Source organism: Pelodiscus sinensis, chromosome Z (genome assembly GCF_052426305.1).
Source record: "Pelodiscus sinensis isolate ZL-2025 chromosome Z, ASM5242630v1, whole genome shotgun sequence".
NCBI lineage: Eukaryota > Metazoa > Chordata > Testudines > Trionychidae > Pelodiscus > Pelodiscus sinensis.
This window is the reverse complement of record NC_143085.1, coordinates 33,993,486-34,012,771: the sequence shown is the minus strand read 5'-3', so window position 1 is coordinate 34,012,771 and position 19,286 is coordinate 33,993,486. Positions and strand designations below refer to the sequence as shown.

Genomic DNA, 19,286 nt, shown 5'->3' with positions numbered 1-19,286 from the left:
GGGAGGGGGAAGAAACAGGGTGGGGGTGAAGCAGAGGCAGGGACAGGGCAAAGCAGGGAAGAGTCAGGTCCTAGGGTAGAGGGGGTTGCCCCGGGCTGGGTGTGGGGTTGGAATCATTTAGCCAGTGCCCCCCTTCCCCTTCACCAGTCAGCTCTCCCTTGCAGAATAAAGCCTTCTAGGGTGGGTATGTCTATACTGCAGCTGGGAGGATGCAGCCATGCAGACGTTTTGTCTTGAGTTGGAGCTTGGGCTCTCAACCGAGGGGGACAAGGGGCAGAGAAAAAGCTGGCTTGACAGCCTGGGCACCAGCCTGAATCACATACCAGAGTCACGACTGCACAGCTATTATCAGTGCACCAGCACAAGCCGGCTCACACCAGTCTGTGGCCCTGAGCCCAGAGACTGACATCCAGCTGCAGAGCAGACATTCTGCTGGGGGACACTGTGCCACCAGAGTCCACATGCTACATAATGAGGAGCAGAGAAGCCATCTGAGAAAGGCAGTTGGGAGGAAGCTTTCTAAAGACAGATTTCAAGAGAAGAAGTGACTCAGGGCTGTGGAGGCAGATGGGACAGTTGGGAGAATACCAAAGAGAGGTGGCGGCCTCACGCCGTGAGATCAGAGATTATTTGGCTAATTCTATCCAGATTAGGGAAGTTGTGCACATTCCTCTCAATCCTCACTGTAGCCACATCACTAAGAAAGGCGGGGGAGGGAGGCCTTTGGACCCTATAAACCACCAACAAACACGATTTAGTGTGTGTTGAATGTTTGGAGACAATACAGGAGGCCCAGCTGATTCCTGTTTAGGACTAGGTCACCGGCAGGACCACTGCCAAGTTTGCTAGATCACTATGTTACACCCTCTTCCACATGTTGTGTTATGAGGAAAAGCTGGCCAAATCCCCTAGCCTAAGCTTTTGGTGTGGCTTTTTCTCTCTTGCCTGAACAGCGGATCGGAAAGGCAGTATGTGCATGCTTGTGTGTGTGCATCTCCATGCTTGTGTGCCTCTCTCTGTTCAAGGGCCGTAGAATGATGGAGAAGGAGCAACATCAGCAGGCATGAGAGAAGCTGCAAACAGCTGTGTGCCTAGTGCTGAGTGGGTTTTCCTCCTTCGACAGACCTAACCAAGCCAGAGCATTGTTGTAGCCCATAAGGAGAGCTGAGTCCGTGGAACAGCTTGTTGTTGCAGTGGGTGAATTCTGCATTACTTCATCCTGTCTTTAACAACATCCCGAGCAGTCCAAGGAGAGAGGAGCAGATACAAGGAGGACAGAGCCACTCAGAAGGTACTGTTCCCCAAGGAAAGATTTTGAAGTTGGACCAAAGGGACAAGGATGGGGTGTGCTAAGATGAGCTAACCCTTTCCACCCTCTACATCCCTATGAATTTCTCAGCAAACCCCAAGTCTTCCTAGCTGAGCAAGGGTTTTTTAGGCAAGAAATCCCTAAAGAGCTCTTTATATCACCCTTAAAAAAATTCAGAATAAATCAATGCTGGCAGTCCAGTGCCCGTGATGCCTACCCCTGCAATCAGTGCTGTAACTTGCTGACAGGGACACAGCTATTTAGGTCGGAAGCTCCACAGGGACCTAATCAAATTGGGGGATTGGGCAGCTGCAATTTAATTTAGAGAGCTGCATAATGAGGAGGAATGATCTAAATTCCTCTCTCCTCTGCCTCCCTCCCATGCTGAAAAGGTCTGAGTGAGCAGGTGCCATGAAGGGAGCACCTGGCCAGCATGCCTGGCCAGCATGCAGAAGCTAGAGTAGCAAATAAGAGACTTGCATGTGTTACAGATGGGATGGACGGTATTATAAAGGCATTTATAACAAGATGGCATATCTGCTGGGGGAGTTTGGGGTTCAGGTTCAAGAGCAATAAAGGAAATATTTTTTAAAAACCCAGATTGGAGACACTTATCGGGGGGTCTTGTGAAAGGTACATTGTTATATAGATACATGGTAAAGATTTACCCTAAAGAGAAGAGTAAGAGGTATCTTGAGTAAGGCACTCTCAATAAGAAAACCTAGTCACAGGCTATGTTATAGTCTCCCCTATATTGTGTGAGCAAGGAACCACACAGTGAAACTGAAAGTTTCATCCATTTACACAATTTCTATGTCTAGCCAATCTGTAGGACTCACCGCTACAGCAAAACCATGGAGACTAGTGGTGTCATAACATTGTTTTAAAGGAGTGCAGAGGTTTGTAGCTGTTAATGGTATTTGCTGTTACCTGAGTGTGAATGATAGTGGAAATGCAACTGTGGCTAACATGTTTAGGCATCAGATGCTAAATACATTTCAATTAGTCAGTGGATCCCCCTGCCTCTGGACTGAAACATATCCCCTGCCAAAGTCCCCAGGCCACAGAATTGCACCATAGGACACAGTGTTCCCTCTAATATTTTCTGTCTATGAGTTATGTGCACTGAGGCATGTATGGAGGTGCACCACCAGTAGATACACATGCTGCCTGCTGTGGGCACTCTGCTAATTAGCTGGGTTGTATTTGAATCTCTCCTGGGTGATTGCCCAAGTGCTCAACTTACAGGGAACAGTGGTGGGGCAGGTAGCTGTTTTGCGATGCTGCATTCATCATCCTGGTTGGCGATGGGGTACACACTCAGATCCCTTGGGCTGGATGCACTATGAGAGCCTGCATAAAAGAGAGCAGATGGGTCTGGAGTTCTGTGAAACAAACAGCTATATTCTAGAGACAAAGCATGGAAGGTGATATCTCGTATTGGACCAACTTAAGCTGGTAGGAGAGACAAGATTTCCAGCTTCCCCAGAGCTCTTCTTCAGGTCTGGGAACATATCACAGCTCCCATTCGGCGCACAGCAGTGATTCTCATTGATTTATTTACAGGAGGCCCCTCGACATGAGACCACTTGAATTGCAACCCCCCCACATTTACAACCATTTTTGTAAGTGCAGAAGGCGCCAGAAAGCCCTGACTTACATCCTTGGCCCACATTTATGATGTGCACGGCACCTATCATAAATGAGGACTCAAGTTATAACACCCCCAACTTGTGATGCTTCCCCAGGAATGGATCGTGTTGCATGTCAGGGGCCTCCTGTACAGCCTTTGCACTTGTGGATTGCAGTTGCTTCCTAGGAATCAAAGAATCATCAAAGCAACATGATTTGTGATTCCACAAATACACTTCCTATGAATGTCTCACATACAGGCCCGTCTTGAGAGGGACACTCCTTCATCGTCTAGTCATTGCCAATAATTCAGCTTCCCCACTAGTCTGAGTGATCCCTGAGAATTAGCCGAGCAACACCCAGATTTGCTAATAAAGCAGATCACTTGCGTCATCAGCCAATGTCAGGGACCCCACAGACAGCCATGCCCTCTTGTCCTAGATGCACACTTCCTCCAAGAAGATGGACTTTTGTCTTCTTAAGGGTCCTGCATCCTTTATCTATGAGACAGCCCACACCTAGCCAGCAGCTCTGAGCTGTATGGCTATCTGCTCTTCTGTCTCTACGCTATTGCTGCTGAGTTCAGAGTACATGGAGGCCAGGGCCCTAATGAATCTGTCTCTAGCTCCTAGAATCCTAGAATCCTAGGGCTGGAAGAGACCTCAGGAGACCATCAAGTCCAGCCTTCCCCCACCCCCCAAGGCAGGACCAATCCCAACTAAATCAACCCGGCCAGGGCTTTGTCAAGCCGAGACTTAAACACCTCTAGGGATGGAGATTCCACCCCCTCCCTAGGGAACCCATCCCAGTGCTTCACCACCCTCCTAGTGAAATAGTTTTTCCTAATATCCAACCTGGACCTCTCCCACCACAACTTGAGACCATTGCTCCTTGTTCTGCCATCTGTCACTACTGAGAACAGCCTCTCTCCATCCTCTCTGGAACCTCCCTTCAGGAAGTTGAAGGCTGCTATCAAATCCACCCTCACTCTTCTCTTCTGCAGACTAAACAGACCCAAATCCCTCAGCCTCTCGTCATAGGTCATATGCTCCAGCCCCCTGATCATTTTGGTCACCCTCAGCTGGACCCTCTCCAATGCATCCACATCCTTTCTGTAGTGGGGGGGCACAGAACTGGACACAATACTCCAGATGTGGCCTCACCAGAGCCAAATAAAGGGGAATAATCACGTCTCAAGACTTGCTGGCAATGCTCCTCCTAATGCACCCTAATATTCCATTCGCCTTCTTGGCTACAAGGGCACACTATTGACTCATATCCAGCTTCTCATCCACTGTAATCCCCAGGTCCTTTTCTGCAGAACTGCTACTTAGCCATTCAGTCTCCAGCCTGTAACAATGCTTGGGATTCTTCCATCCCAAGTGCAGAACTCTGCACTTTGTCTTTGTTGAACCTCATCAGATTTCTTGTTGCCCAACCCTCTGATCTGTCCAGGTCACTCTGGACCCGATCCCTGCCCTCCAGTGTATCTACCTCTCCCCCTCGCTTAGTGCCATCTGCAAACTTGCTGAGGGTGCAATCCATCCTCTCATCCAGGTCATTAATAAAGATGTTGAACAAAACACACCCTAGAACTGATCCTTGGGGTGCTCCACTAGAAACTGACCTCAAACCTGACACAGAGCTGTTAATCACTACCCGTTGGGCCTGACAGTCTAGCCAGCTTTCTATCCATCTTACAGTCCATTTGTCCAATCCATACTTCCTTAACTTGCTGGCAAGAATATTGTGGGAGACCGTATCAAAAGTTTTGCAAAAGTCAAGGAATAGCACATCCACTGACTTTCCCATATCCACAGAGCCAGTTACCTCATCAGAGAAGCTGATCAGATTGGTGAAGCATGACTTGCCCTTTGTGAATTCATGTTGACTATCCTGATCACTTTCCCCTCTTCCAAGTGCTTCAAAATGGATTCCTTGAGGATCCCCTCCGTGATTTTTCCGGGAACTGAGGTAAGGCTGACTGGTCTGTAGTTCCCTGGATTGTCCTTCTTCCCTTTTTTAAAGACGGGCACTACACTTGCCTTTTTCCAATCATCCGGGATCTCTCCTGATCTCCACGAGCTTTCAAAGATAATGGCCAAAGGCTCTGCAATTACATTTGGCAACTCTCTCAGTACCCTCGGATGCATTAAATCCAGATCCATGGATTTGTGTATGTTTAGCTTTTTTAAACAGTTCTTAACCTGTTCTTCTCCCACTAAGGGCTGTCCACCTCAATCCCATACTGCGTTGCCTAGTGCAGTAGTCTGGGAGCTGACCTTGTCTGTGAAGACAGAGGCAAAGAAAGCATTGAGTACTTCAGCTTTTCCCACATCATCTCTCACTAGGTTACCTCCCTTATCCAGTAAGGGCCCCACACCCTCTCTGATCACCTTCTTATGCCTGTAGAAACCTTTCTTGTTACCCTTCACATTCCTTGCTAGCTGCAATTCCAATTGTACTTTTGCCTTCCTGATAACTCCCCTGCATGCTTAAGCAATATATTTATATTCCTCCCTAGTCTTCTGTCCAAGTTTCCACTTCTTGTAAGCTTCCTTTTTGTGTTTAAGCTCACCAAGGATTTCCCCGGTAAGCCAATCTGGTTGCCTACCATATTTGCTTTTCTTAGCGTGCATTGGGATGGTTTCTTCCTGTGCCTTTAATAAGGCTTCTTTAATATACTGGCAGCTCTCCTGGACTCCTTTCCCCTTCATGTTAGCAACACAGGGAATCCTCCTGTCCATCAGTACTCTGAGGGAGTCAAAGTCTGCTTTTCTGAAGTCCAGGGTGTGTATTTTGCTGCTCTCCTTTCTTCCTTTGGCCAGGATCCTGAAATCTACCATCTCATGATCACTGCTTCCCAGGTTGCCACCCACATCTACTTCCCCTACAAGTTCCTCCCTGTTTGTGAGCATCAAGTTAAGCTGCGCATAGCCCCTGGTTGATTTCTTCAGCACTTGTACCAAGAAGTTATCCCCAACTTCCTGGATTGTCTGTATACTGCTGTATTGGTCTCCCAACAGATGTCAGGGTGATTAAAGTCCCCCAGGAAAACCAGGGCCTGCGATCTGGAAGCTTCCCTCAGTTGTCTGAAGAAAGCCTCATCTATCTCATCCACCTGATCCGGCGGTCTATAGCAGCCACCAACCACAACATCACCCCTGTTGCTTCTACCTCTAAACTTAATCCATAGACTCTCAACAGGCTTTTCTCCCTCTAAACACTGGAGCTCTGAGCAATCATACTGCTCTCTTACATACAGTGCAACTCCTCCTCCTCTTCTCCCCGAATACAGTCTGCTACCTGCCAGACACCTCCGGGAGGCAGTGTCATGGGGCTGGGGTTCTGGACCATTAGAAGAAGAGCTGTGTGGATGGGAGTGGCTGGGAGAGGACAGTTATGCAGTCCTCCTGCAAGGGAAGGGCAGTAATTTAAATCTCGGCCGCAAGTCTTGAGTGCCACGGCAGTTGGATGGAACAGGAGGATGCTGGCCACAGGAAGACAGTATACGTGCCTGACCTCCCACAGCAGGTCATTCCGCACCTACTGGTGCCATTGATGGGGGACACGACAGCCTCTCTGGAGTACTTGTGGACTGGGCCGCTGAATCTACAGGTTGCCAGGTCCAATGGGATCCACTTCTCTGCCAAGAGTGTATCTAGGACTCATTCCCTGTTCTCCAGCTTTGTGTGGGATGCAGTTTGAAATGCCCTCTGGGGTTCAGCTGTTTGGATCTCATGCCCAGACTATTCCCCTTACGTTGTACATTTAAATGTCACGAGACTATGGGGTGGGTAAATGCATTGTCTGCACTTCAGCATTTCTACAACCTCTGAGCGCAATCTTGCCGTAACTCTGTTCTCCTTTCTCCAGAGCAAACCCCCAAATTGCCAGCCATGTCAGCAACTTTTCTCATGATTTAACTTAGGGCGGTTTCATAAGAGGCAATTGTGCAACAGGATGGACATGATTCCTCTTTTCAAGCATTGTCTGGCTCTTGTTATCTATGGCTATGGTGTAAGATGTCAAACCTTGCTGTGTTCAGCAAGCACAGGCAGGAATCTGTGCAGCCCTTGCTAATTGCTACTTGAACACTAGACCAATGTCTCCTACAGTGTGAAATTCACTCTTTGCAGAAGGGAAACAGAAGGCCATGTGCGTTATTCAGGGCCTCAGGTAAGGAGACCCTCTGAACAGGAATGAATTTCACACATAGCTCTTAAAAAGATAGTGTAGGCAGCATGATGCCACTGACTTTCTCTGGGCATTTACCAGCATCTCTTGAGTCTCATCAGTTGTTGGCAGTGGTTGTTTTGATTGACAAGAGTATTGGTGTCTGGCTTCCTCTCTTTGTTCATTGTCAGAATTATTTGCTCCTGCTAGCCATGCCCTTCGGCAACCCGGTCTCCACGCCAGACTCCTCTCCCTTCTCATCGTGTTTTGCTCGCTGATCCTAATGCAGTTTACAAGGTGCGACAGGAAACAAAACTGAGTGGGGTCTGTTCTCCATCGCCACTTCCCACTGCAGACTGGGGTTTCTTGGCGCTGATGCGGCCCAAGGCACTCACAAGGTGAGACATCACAGGAAGGGAACCTCCAGTGTAAACAGACTGTGCACAGACACGCAGAACCCAGGAACATGTGGCGATCGCATTGCCTCCAACACACAGACCCACTCACACTGCTCTCTGCACTGCCTCCAAATGGTGCTCTATAGAACACGGTGATGCCCTTGTAGGTGCCACAGTTCCAGGAATTGAAAGAATGTCCGTGAACAGAGTACAGGCAACTCATCTCCACTGCATTCCCACGCCCCCTGTCCTCTCCCCATGAGCCACTGAGTGTAAGAACAGCCAGACTGGGTCAAACCAAAGGTCCATCTAGGCCAGTATCCCATTTTCTGATAGCACAGGGAATGAACAGAACAAGTAATCATCACGTGATCCCTCTCCTGTCACCCATTCCCAGCGTCTGAGAAACAGAGGCTAGAGACACCATCTCTGCCCATCCTGGCTAATAGCCATTGATGGACCTGTCCTCCATGGACTTATCTACTCTTTTTAGAACTCTGTTATAGTCTTGGCCTTCACAACATCCTCTGGCAAGGAGTCCCACAGGTTGATTGTGCACTGAAATATTTTCTTATGTTCATTTGAAGCCTGCAGAACAGAAGCATGACATCAGACCACTTCTCAGTAGGGAATCTTTTATCCCCTGAGGGCAGAAGTGGGCAATAAGTAGTCTATGGGCCGGATGTGGTTTGCCAGGGTTAGTCCCTGGTGAGCCACCACATGCTTTATTTATCATCATGTCTGCAGGTACGGCTGCTCACAACTTCCATTCACTCTGAATCACCATTCCCGCCCAATGGGAGCTTCAGGAAGCTGTATTCTTGTCCGCACCACTTATTGCCCACTCCGGCCCTAGGGGAAACATCCCTTTCACCCATATGAGCTAAATCCACAGGCAGAATGCTTCAGGGCACACACTGTACTATGGAAAGGGAGAGAGAGCTCCATGTTCTGATGCATGGCAACTGAAGTGTGTTTCTATTGCCTGCTGGAGCGGCACCAAGGTTGCACGTGGTTAAGTGCACTCTCTCTTGGTTACTTGCTTCTTACCCTTGAAGTTACCTCTCCGATGCTCTGTGTCGTATTGCACTGCCAGCTCAGAGGAGGGAAAATTCCCCAACCTCTGATCATAAACATGACTAGTGGCCCTCCTGATTCCTTCGCACTGTGCATACTGAGTTTTTACACAGCTGCCACCCCGATTTACTCCCAGAAGGAAGCCAAGGCTGCCCAGGCATTTATGTTTCCTTGCTGGTGGCAAATTTCACATGTCCCAGAGCTGCTGGCAAGACTTCTGTCACTAATGCAGATCTAGGCACCGGCTACAGTCGGAGAACGTTTCACTCATGCTATTCCCTTTTACTGACATATTTTGATCTGTGTTTCTCAGAAACAGAGACGAATCCTGGCAGATTTGCTCGGATGGACTCCCTCACTCCAAAATGCCCAAGGGAAGGAAGAGAGGTTTTATCAGCCAGCAGCCTTCTTAGCAGCTGTTAGCACCTCTCAGTCAACCTGCCATCTTGGAGTGCTGCCCCCACAACGGCACCTCAAGGAGCTGCTCTGCCATGCATGGTGCCAGAGTGGAAAGCTAGTGTAATATCTGGGAGTCGTTCCTCTGGCCAGATCAATGAAATAATCAGAGAGATCTACTTCTCCAACCACAGGGAATCCTCTGCCTGTTTTTCCAGAACACTGTGGGGAAGGTGTTGGTGGTTTGGGAGATCACCCATTCAGTGCAAACACGACTGATAAAGTTCCTGGTTTCTACAGCTGACTGCCAACCCATCTCTGTGCCTTAAGGGTGCTTCATAGGGCACAGGAGCATCATTGCTTTATTTTAAATAGAAAATAAAATGAGAAGAGAATAAAAGCTCAGGATAGCATCTGATTGACCTGGCCTCAGAGAACTACCTCCCTCCTGATATGACTCTGACTAAGACATAAATGTCTTAGTGAAACACAGAGCAAAGATTTAGGCTTTCAGAATAAATATAGCCCCTTCAGTTAGGTGCTCAGATACTAGGTCAGTGGTCTCCAACCAGTAGATCAGGATTCACTGGTAGATCTTGGAGCCTCTGATAGGTGATCTTGACTGGTTTGGCCAAGAGGCTGTCAAGTGCTGGCACTTCAGCTGCCCCTCCCCCTACCGCTGCTCATCTCCTGCCCTTTGCCTTGGAGTTGGCTCCCCCTATCCCCTGGAGCCTCCTGCTTCCTGTGCAGGGCAGGAGAAGGAGAGGAGGGGTGCTGATGTCAAGGTGCCCCCTCACCCACCCTGTATCCTATCTCCAGAGTAGAGGGCACAACAGGACTTGGGATGGAATTTGCTGGATGCTTTGGGGAGTGGTGCAGGGCCAGGACAGGGGTGAGCCTGCCTTAGCCCCACTGCACCACCATCCAGGAGACACCTGAGGTAAGCAGGGCCCAGTCAGAGCCCACATCCCGAAACCCTACCCCAGTCATGGACCGCCTCCTGCACTCCTGCCCTAGCCCCAAGCACCCCTGCATCCAAACACCCCCACAGAGCCTGCACCTAGAACCCCTTCTGGCATCCCAACTGCATGCGTTAAGCTCAGCTCAGAGCACTTCTCACTCCAAATCCCTTAATCCAAGACCAGAGACTGCACCCCAACCTGCTGCCCCAGCCTGGTGAAAGGAAGGAAAGGTGGGGGAGGGAGGGAGGATGGAGTGAGCAGGGGCGGGGCCTCAGAAAAGGGGCGGGGCCAGGGTATTTGGGTTTCAGATAGATCTTGGATTGCACTTAAATTCAAAAAGGGATCTCGTGCTTAAAAAGGTTGGAGACCCCTGTACTAAGGGGATGAACGTTGTACAGAAATTTAGTTTAGCTGGTGTCATTATTTCAGGTAACAGACACAAGAGCTATTAACCCCCAGACTTCAGGGCAGAGGCTGCTCAACCCCTAGGTCAGGAAGTAAATCATGCATCAGGATAAGAGTTCAGAAGCAGGTAAGAAGGTGAAGTTGAGGACTAGGAAAAATGGTCATGGATGACCTTTAGATGAGGTATAAATCTTGAGAGCTGCCAAGAAAGTAATTATCTTTTCCATTTTCAGCATGGCTTTGGTTTGCACTTGCGGCCCTCACTTGTAAATTGTTTCAAAGCAGCATTATTCCTCTGGTTGTTTTAATTGCACTTTTAAGCGCTTCCCCATGTTATCTGCTGGAACAGTCCAAACATGCAATGGAATTGGGGTTGGATGATTTAAGGAGAACTCTAATGGACTTTGAGGATGTTGCAGTGCATGGCCTATACCAGAATGGCTGGGAGGAAGAGCTGTGAGTTGAATGCTAATTTAAATGGACAAGTCTCAGAGGGGGAGCCGTGTGTTAGTCACCATCTGTAAAAACAATGAGGAGTCCCGTGGCACTTTAGGGTATGTCTACACTAGGGAATAAAGGTCAAATTAAGATATGCAACTTCGGTTACTTTAATTGCATAGCTGAAATCAAAGTACCTTAACTCAACTTTTGGTGTCGTCCAAACTGCAGGGAGTTGAAGGGAGCAGCCTGACTTCGACTCCCCTTACTCCTCATGGATGCAGGACAACCGGCACCGACCCGAGTGCCCCCTCATTTCTAATTATTGTGTCTGTACTAGACCTGCTCATTCGAACCCTAGAAGATTGACTGTGGCAGCTTCTCTGTAGTCTTGACGTACCCTTAGAGACTAACAGATTTGTTAGGGCAGAACCTTTTGTGGGAAAAGAGTTTTAACCCACAAAATATTATGACCTAATAAATCCATTAGTCTCTAGGGTGATACAGGATTCCTCAATTTTATTATGGGAGAGGTGTAGAACAAACTCTATGCCTTCCCTGCATTGCGAGAGATTAAATTTGTTTGAATAGGGTCAGATGTGTTCTCCCCTCTTGAAGAAGAAAGGACTGAGGAATATCTCAGCAAATGGTTGTGAATGGTCAGTGAATGGTTCCTGTAATATATTCCTCATATACTGCCTTCAGTAGAAAACAGGATTAAAAAAAAAATCAGAGTCACATTAACAAAGCCAGTTCAATTATGGCTATTTACAGTGATGAGATTCTTATTCCTCCCTAATTATGGAGTGTCAGAGGAGGGGCCTGAGAACTAGGACTCCTGGGTTCTTTCACAATGCTGCCACAGACTCATTGTGTGGCCTTGGGCATGTCACTTAACTGTTCTGTGTCTCGGTTTGTCTATTCTTAAAATAATTATATAGATACTGACCTGCCACCCTAGTGGTGCTTTGAGGCTTTACATTTGGATAACATTGCAAGTTCTCCTGCTCTCTAGTCTGTTTCAACTTTTTCTTTTCCTCTCCATTTGTCTTTGTTTCATTCATAGAATCATAGAACACTAGAATTGGAAGGGACCTCAAGAGGTCATTGAGTGCAGTCCCTTGCCCTCATGGCAGGACCCAGTGCCATCTAGATCATACCTGCTTCTTGTCCTATCCTCAGAGGCCAATTTTTCTCTCTTGTCCTGTGACACCCTTTTAGATACCTGAAAACCACTATCATGTCCCCTCCCAGTCTTTTCTTTTCCAAACTAAACAAGCCCAATTCCTTCAGTCTTCCCTCATAGGCCATGTTCTCTAGACCTTTCATCATTCCTGTTGTTCTTCTCTGGACCCTCTCCAATTTCTCCACAGCTTTCTTGAAATGTGGTGTCCAGAACTGGGCATGATACTCCAACTGAGGCCTAATCACTACAGAGTAGATCAGAAGAATGACTTCTCCTGTCCTGCACATAACACCCCGTTAATGCATTCCAAAAGCGTGTTTGCTTTTTTTTGCAACAGCGTCCACTATGACCCCTAGATCTCTTTCTGCAGTACTCCTTCCTAGACAGTCGCTTCCCATTTTGTATGTGTGAAACTGATTGTTCCTTCCTAAGTGAAGTACTTTGCATTTGTCCTTATTAAATTTCATCCTATTACCTCAGACCACTTCTCCATTTTGAATTATGACTCTATCCTCCAAAGCAGTTGTTACCCCTCTCAGCTTCATATCATCTGGAAATATAATAAGCATACTCTCTATGCCAATATCTAAATATTTGGATAAAGATATTAAACAGAACCGGTCCCAGCACAGATCCCTGTGGAACCTCACTTGTTATGCCTATCCAACAGGATTGTGAACCATTAATAACTACTCTCTGAGTACGGTTATCCAGCCAGTTATGCACCCACCTTATAGTAGCCCCATCTAAGTTATATTTGCACAGTTTATTGATAAGAATATAATGCAAAACCATATCTGATGCCTTACTAAAGTCTAGGTATACCACATCCACCACTTCTCCCTTATCTACAAGACTTGTTATCCTATCAAAGAAAGCTATCAGACTGCAAAAGCGACGAGGAGTCCTGTGGCACCTTATAGACTAACTGAAGTGTAGGAGCATAAGCTTTCGTGGGCAAAGACCCACTTCGTCAGATGTATGTCACATGCATCTGACGAAGTGGGTCTTTGCCCACGAAAGCTTATGCTCCTACACTTCAGTTAGTCTATAAGGGTATGTCTACACTACCCCGCTAGTTCGAACTAGCGGGGTAATGTATGCATACCGCACTTGCTAATGAAGCCCGGGATTTGAATTTCCCGGGCTTCATTAGCATAAGCGGGGAGCCGCCATTTTTAAATCCCCGCTGCTTCGAACCCCGTGTAGCGCGGCTACACGGGGCTCGAACTAGGTAGTTCGGACTAGGGTCCTATTCCGAACTACCGTTACTCCTCGTGAAACGAGGTGTACCGGTAGTTCGGAATAGGCACCCTAGTCCGAACTACCTAGTTCGAGCCCCGTGTAGCCGCGCTACACGGGGTTCGAAGCAGCGGGGATTTAAAAATGGCGGCTCCCCGCTTATGCTAATGAAGCCCGGGAAATTCAAATCCCGGGCTTCATTAGCAAGTGCGGTATGCATACATTACCCTCCTAGTTCGAACTAGGAGGGTAGTGTAGACATACCCTAAGGTGCCACAGGACTCCTCGTCGCTTTTGCAGATTCAGACTAACACGGCTACCCCTCTGATACTATCAGACTGGTTTGACATGATTTGTTCTTTACAAATCCATGCTGGCTGTTATCTATCACCTTATTGTCTTCCAGTTGTTTGCAGATTTATTTCTTAATTACTTCTCCATTATCTTTCCTGGCACAGAAGTTAAACTGACTGCTCTGTAGTTTCCTGGGTTGTTCTTATTTCCCTTTCTATAGATGGACACTAGATTTCCCCTTTTCTAGTCTTCTGGAATCTCTCCTGTCTTCCATGATTTTCCAAAGACAATAGCTAAAGGCTCAGATACCTCCTCTATCAGCTCCTTGAGTATTCTAGGATGCATTTCATCAGGCCCTGGTGACTTGCAGACATCTAACTTTCTAAGTGATTTTTAACTTGTTCTTTTTTTATTTTATCTTCTAAACCTACCCTCTTCCCACTAGCATTCACTATGTTAGGCATTCCTTCATCATCAGACTCCTTGGTGAAGACTGAAACAAAGAAGTCATCTCTGCCATTTCCAAGTTTCCTGTTACTGTTTCTCCTTTGTCGCTGAGCAGTGGGCCTTGGTCTTTCTCTTGCTTCTAATATATTTATAGAATGTTTTCTTGTTTCCCTTTATGTCTGCAGCTAGACTGAGCTTGTTTTATGCCTTTGCCTTTCTAATCTTGCCTCTGCATACCTGTATTGCTTGTTTATATTCATCCTTTGTAATTTGTCCAAATTTCTACTTTTTATATGACTCCTTTTTATCTTTAGATCATGTAAGATCTCCCAGTTGATCCAACATGGTCTCCTGCCATACTTTTTATCTTTCCTATGCAGTGGAAAAGTTTGCTTTGGGGCCCTTTAAAAAACTGCCTACTCACTTCAGTTGTTATTCTTCTTAGTCTTGCTTCCCATGGGACCTTACCTACCAGCTCTCTGAGTTTACTAAAATCTACCTTCCTGAAATCCATTGTCTCAATTTTGCTGTTCTCCCTTCTACCCTTCCTTAGAATTGTGAACTCTATGGGTGCGTCTACACTGGGCCACTTATTCCGGAAAATCAGCCGCTTTTCCGGAATAAGCTGCGAGCTGTCTACACTGGCCCTTGAATTTCCAGAAAAGCAACGATGCTCTACTGTACAAATTCAGCCACTATTCCGGAAACCGTACGCTGCTCCCGCTCGGGCATAAGTCCTTATTCCGGAAAAGCTTTTCCGGAAAAGGGCCAGTGTAGACAGCTTTTCCGGAAAAGCAGAAAAAACGGAAAAAAGCGGTTTGGACGCTGGGAGACCCCGTAGGAGCCGCGGACTTCCTGGTAAGCCCGAGCTGTTAAAGGGCTCTCAGGCTGCTGGGCGCACGTGCCAGGAGCCTGCCTGGGTCAGCTCTGCCGCTGCTGTGCTGCCCAACAGTTCAGGCTGACCGCACCATGGCAGCTCCTGCCGGAGAGCCCCCTGGACCCCCAGCGGAGGAGGCCCCCAGGGGCCGCAAAAGGCGGGCCCCATCCCGGACCCCCAGGGAGTTGGAGACCCTCATCGAGTTATGGAAGGAGGAGGAGGGCCTCCACAACCTCCATTCCCAGCGCCGGAACGCCGATCTGTACACCCGGCTTGCGCAGAACCTGGCCCAGCAGGGACACCCCAGCCGCAACTGTGAGCAGGTCCGCTCAAAAGTCAAGGAGCTGCGGCTGGGGTATGTCAGGGCCACTGAGGGCAGGGGGGCAGGACGCGACGCCTGCCCATATTTTGAGGAGCTCCACTCCTTTCTGGGAGAGCCCGCCCCTCAAGCCCCACCGGTCCCCGTGGACACCTGCCAGCGGCCACCCATCAACCGTCCCACCGAGCCGGAGGAGGGAGAAGAGAGTGGCAGTGCATCTGGTGAGGAGGCCAGCGTTGCCACCCAGCAGGCCCCCTCCAGCAACTCCTCCGAGGACGGGGAGGAACCCACTGGTGAGTCTGTGCAGTTTGCACTCCCAAGGGTGGGGGAGGAGGGCGGAAGGTGGGGAGCCAGGTGCCCGGAGGGGGGAGGGGGAGAGCATGTCACTCAGGCCACGTGAGCTGCACGCTGCATAGCATGAGGACAGCAAGCAGCAGATGCAACCACGTGCAGCCTGGTGACCGAGCGGCACATGACCACGGCAGGCAGCTGCAGGCCACGCCTGGGACCCTGCTGCTCACATACATTCGGCGGGACCAGGGGGAAGGGTGGATGCCGGCCAGAACTGGCCAGGGCCCCAGGGACTCAGCCCAGAGCCCGCAGCTCCGGCAAGGGTGCAGACCAGAGAACGGCACACTGTCCCATGCCTGGCTGTGAGGCACAGCCAGCTGCTATTGGGTACACCGCAGCATCACAGTCCTGTGACCCTGGACCCCCACCGAGCCCCTCGCCTGCTCCCGGTGCCTTGGCTGGTTCCCCAAGGGAAGTCCCAACTGGGGCCACACATGTTCCTGGGCTACCGGGCTTGCGGGAGGGATCGTGGGAGGGAGAAGGGCCCCTGAGTTGTGCTGCAAGGATGGGACATCCCCCCACCCAGTCACCCTTCTGGTTCTGTCCAGGAGATATCCCACACGAGGGGGATCTGAGAGCCCAGACCGCCTCTGCCAGATGTGCTCCCAGGCACTGCGTGGGGATGCATCTCGCTCCCTGTCAAACAGCAGTGATTAACCCAAAAGCTTTTCACAGTCTCCACCGGCAGGGAGTTCCACAGGTGAACGCTGCACAAGCACCCTCCCGCCCTGCATGGGGCCAGGATACAGAGCAGTGCTTACAATACCCTGGAGGGAGGACCCTACTCCAGGGGCAGGCAGGAGGGGAACCGAGTGGGCCCAAGCCACACAACTGTGGGGTCACCTGGGCTCAGGGGTGGAGGGCATGCGGTGTGGGGACAGTGGACGGCCTGCCTGACTGACCCATCCTTTCTTCTCTTCCTTGCAGCGGGACCCAGCACCAGACCCTCCACTGCGGCAGCAGCGCCACCCCCAGCAGGCCAACCCCGGAGGCACAGGCTCCGGCAGAGGGACCAGCTGCTTCGGCGCCACGTCAATGCTGTGGAGGCAATCCAGGCCTCCATCGAGGAGCGGGTGCAGGGGGACCTGCAGTGGCAGCAGGACGCCTGGGCTGCCTTCCTGGCCGAATGCAGAGGGATGCGCACCACCATGGACACTCTCACGGCACATATTGTGCATGCCATTCACTATGGCATGGGCGGAGCCCAGGCCCCCGCTATCCCTCCTGTAGCACAGGTCATGCCCCCTCCCATCCCAGCTCCTGGCCCTGTTCCTGCCCCTCCTCCTATCCCAGCTCCTGACCCTGTTCCTGCTCCTGACCCTGTTCCTGCTCCTGACCCTGTTCCTGCTCCTGACCCTGTTCCTGGCCGTGCCCCTGCTCCTGGCCGTGCCCATGCTCCTGGCCACCTCCGCGTGCAGCCTGCCCCGACGCGGTCTGCCCAGCGTGGGCAGGCTGGCCCCCGGAGGAGCGTTCGCAGGGGCCGCCCATCCCGGTAACTGCCTCCCCCCGTCCCAGTTGAAGGTCTCCCCCCCCTCTCCTGTCCCAGTTGAAGGTCTCCCCCCCCTTGTAAATAAACAGATCTCTACTTTGCTGTTCATTCCTGTGTTGGGTATTGTGTAACTCTAAGAAGTAGTGTACGAAATGATGTGAGATGCCAAGTAGCCACTTAAATGTAACATGGTGGCAAACTGTGGAGAACGAAATCTGTACTCTATTCACTGGGGGGGGGGGGCCTTCGTAAGTGGTCAGTAGTTTGTGGCGCAGAAATAAATGATGACACTTTTCAGTAACATGTAAACCACAAAATATTATTAACATAGATTACAAACTAGCAAGAACAGTTACAAGATGCACACAACAGAGATAATTAAACAAACTCTAGGCACAGGGAGGATGATTGTGGTGTTGCTGGCCACCTCGATCCTTTGGTCCTTCCGGGCCTCAGGAGAGGAACAGCCAGGAGATCCCTCGACGGACGATGACGGTGTTGCTGGCCATGTCAGTCCTTTGGGCCTTCCGGGCCTCAGGAGAGGAACAGCCAGGAGATCCCTCGACAGACGATGACGGTGTTGCTGGCCATGTCAGTCCTTTGGGCCTTCCGGGCCTCAGGAGAGGAACAGCCAGGAGATCCCTCGACGGACGATGACGGTGTTGCTGGCCATGTCAGTCCTTTGGGCCTTCCGGGCCTCAGGAGAGGAAGAGCCAGAAGATCCATCGAAGATGTCACTGATGTGAGCCTTCTGCACAAGTCCCAAATCCTGTTGGCTGTTCCTCAGGACGGCGATGGTGGCCTAAACCCTAGCCTAACTTAAAAGAAAAACCGTAACTACGCCCGACGCACCCGACGAACAGACTCGATGACGGCCGCGATGTGCTGTGACCCGACGCTTTACTATACTATTGGGGGGGGGGAGGTAAGGGGAGGAGGTGGGGAAGGGTAGGAGCTGGGACGGAGTACTCTGGGGTGACCCAAGCGACCCTGCTAGGGGGCTTGGGCAAACATGTCCACCAGGGCCTCTCTAATGTGCACCGCCTCCTGGCGCGCCTGGCGGATGGCAGCTGTGTCGGGCTGGTCCAAGGTCTGTGCCTCAGCTGCCACCCATGCAGGGAGGAAGGCCTCCCCACTGCGCTCCACAATATTGTGGAGCACGCAGCACGCGGCCAGCACCTCCGTTGCATTCTGCTCACCCATGTCGAGACGGGTGAGCAAACAACGGAAGCGGCCTTTTAAGCGTCCAAATGCCAGCTCCACTGGGTTTTGGGCCCGGTTGAGGCGGTGGTTGAACCGGGCCCGGTTCTGGTCCGGCTGCCCTGTGTAGGGCCGCATGAGCCAGGGCATCAGGGGGTAGGCCGCGTCCCCGACGACGCAGATGGGCATAGGCACATCCCCAACAGTCAAGTCCCGCCGGGGAAAGTAGGTGCCTGCCTCCAACCTCTGAAACAGTCCAGAGTTCCGGAGGATGCGGGTGTCGTGTGCCCGGCCGGACCAGCCGCCGTAGATGTCCAGGAAGCGGCCCCGGTGATCCACGAGGGCCTGCAGGACGATGGAGCAGTACCCCTTTCTGTTCATAAAGTGGGCTGCTCGATGCTCTGGGGCCCGGATGGCGATGTGGGTGGCGTCCAGGGCTCCCCCGCAGTTGGGGAACCCGAGGGCAGCGAAGCCGGCCATGGTCTCATCGACGTCGCGCAGGCGGATGATTCTCGGCAGCAGGACGTCATTGATGGCGTGGACAACCTGCAGAAGGGTGCAGAGAAACACAAGGGAACACATTACATACAGCCAGGGGTGAGTGTGCGCTCCCTTGGGTCCCCCCCCTTGATTCCCTCTGTCCACACACACACACACACACACACACACACACACACACACACACACACACCAGGGCCCCCCATGCTCCCCCCCACCAGTGGGCCTGTGCAAGGGAGGGACGGCCGAAACCCCTGGGCGACCCAGCCTGGAGTCTTGGGTGTCCCTGGGCCTGGAGTGGAGCACCCTCCCCCCATCCCACTCCCCCTGGGACTTACCTGGATGACGATCACTCCAACGGTGGATCTTCCCACCCCGAACTGGTATGCCACCGAGTGGTAGCTGTCCGGTGTGGCCAGCTTCCACAGCGCGATGGCAACCCTCTTGTTGACGGGGATGGGTGCCCGCAGGCGGGTGGCGGTTCTCTGCAGCGCGGGGGTGAGCCAGGTGCACAGGGTCAAGAAGGTCCGCTTTCGCATCCGAAAATTCCGGACCCACTGGTGGTCGTCCCATAGTCCGAGGACCACACG

General features: G+C 50.9%; 1 protein-coding gene across 2 annotated transcripts in view; it reads left to right on the top strand.

The window, feature by feature from the left end:
- The first annotated feature begins 931 nt into the window (after window positions 1-931).
- CMKLR1 (chemerin chemokine-like receptor 1) overlaps window positions 932-19,286 on the top strand; it is a 66,951-nt gene continuing 48,596 nt past the window's right edge. For both annotated transcript variants that reach the window (XM_006123602.5, XM_025184933.3), the window contains exon 1: window positions 932-1,291. The gene's annotated coding sequence lies outside the window, so the exon portion shown is untranslated. The remainder of the gene's footprint in view (window positions 1,292-19,286) is intronic.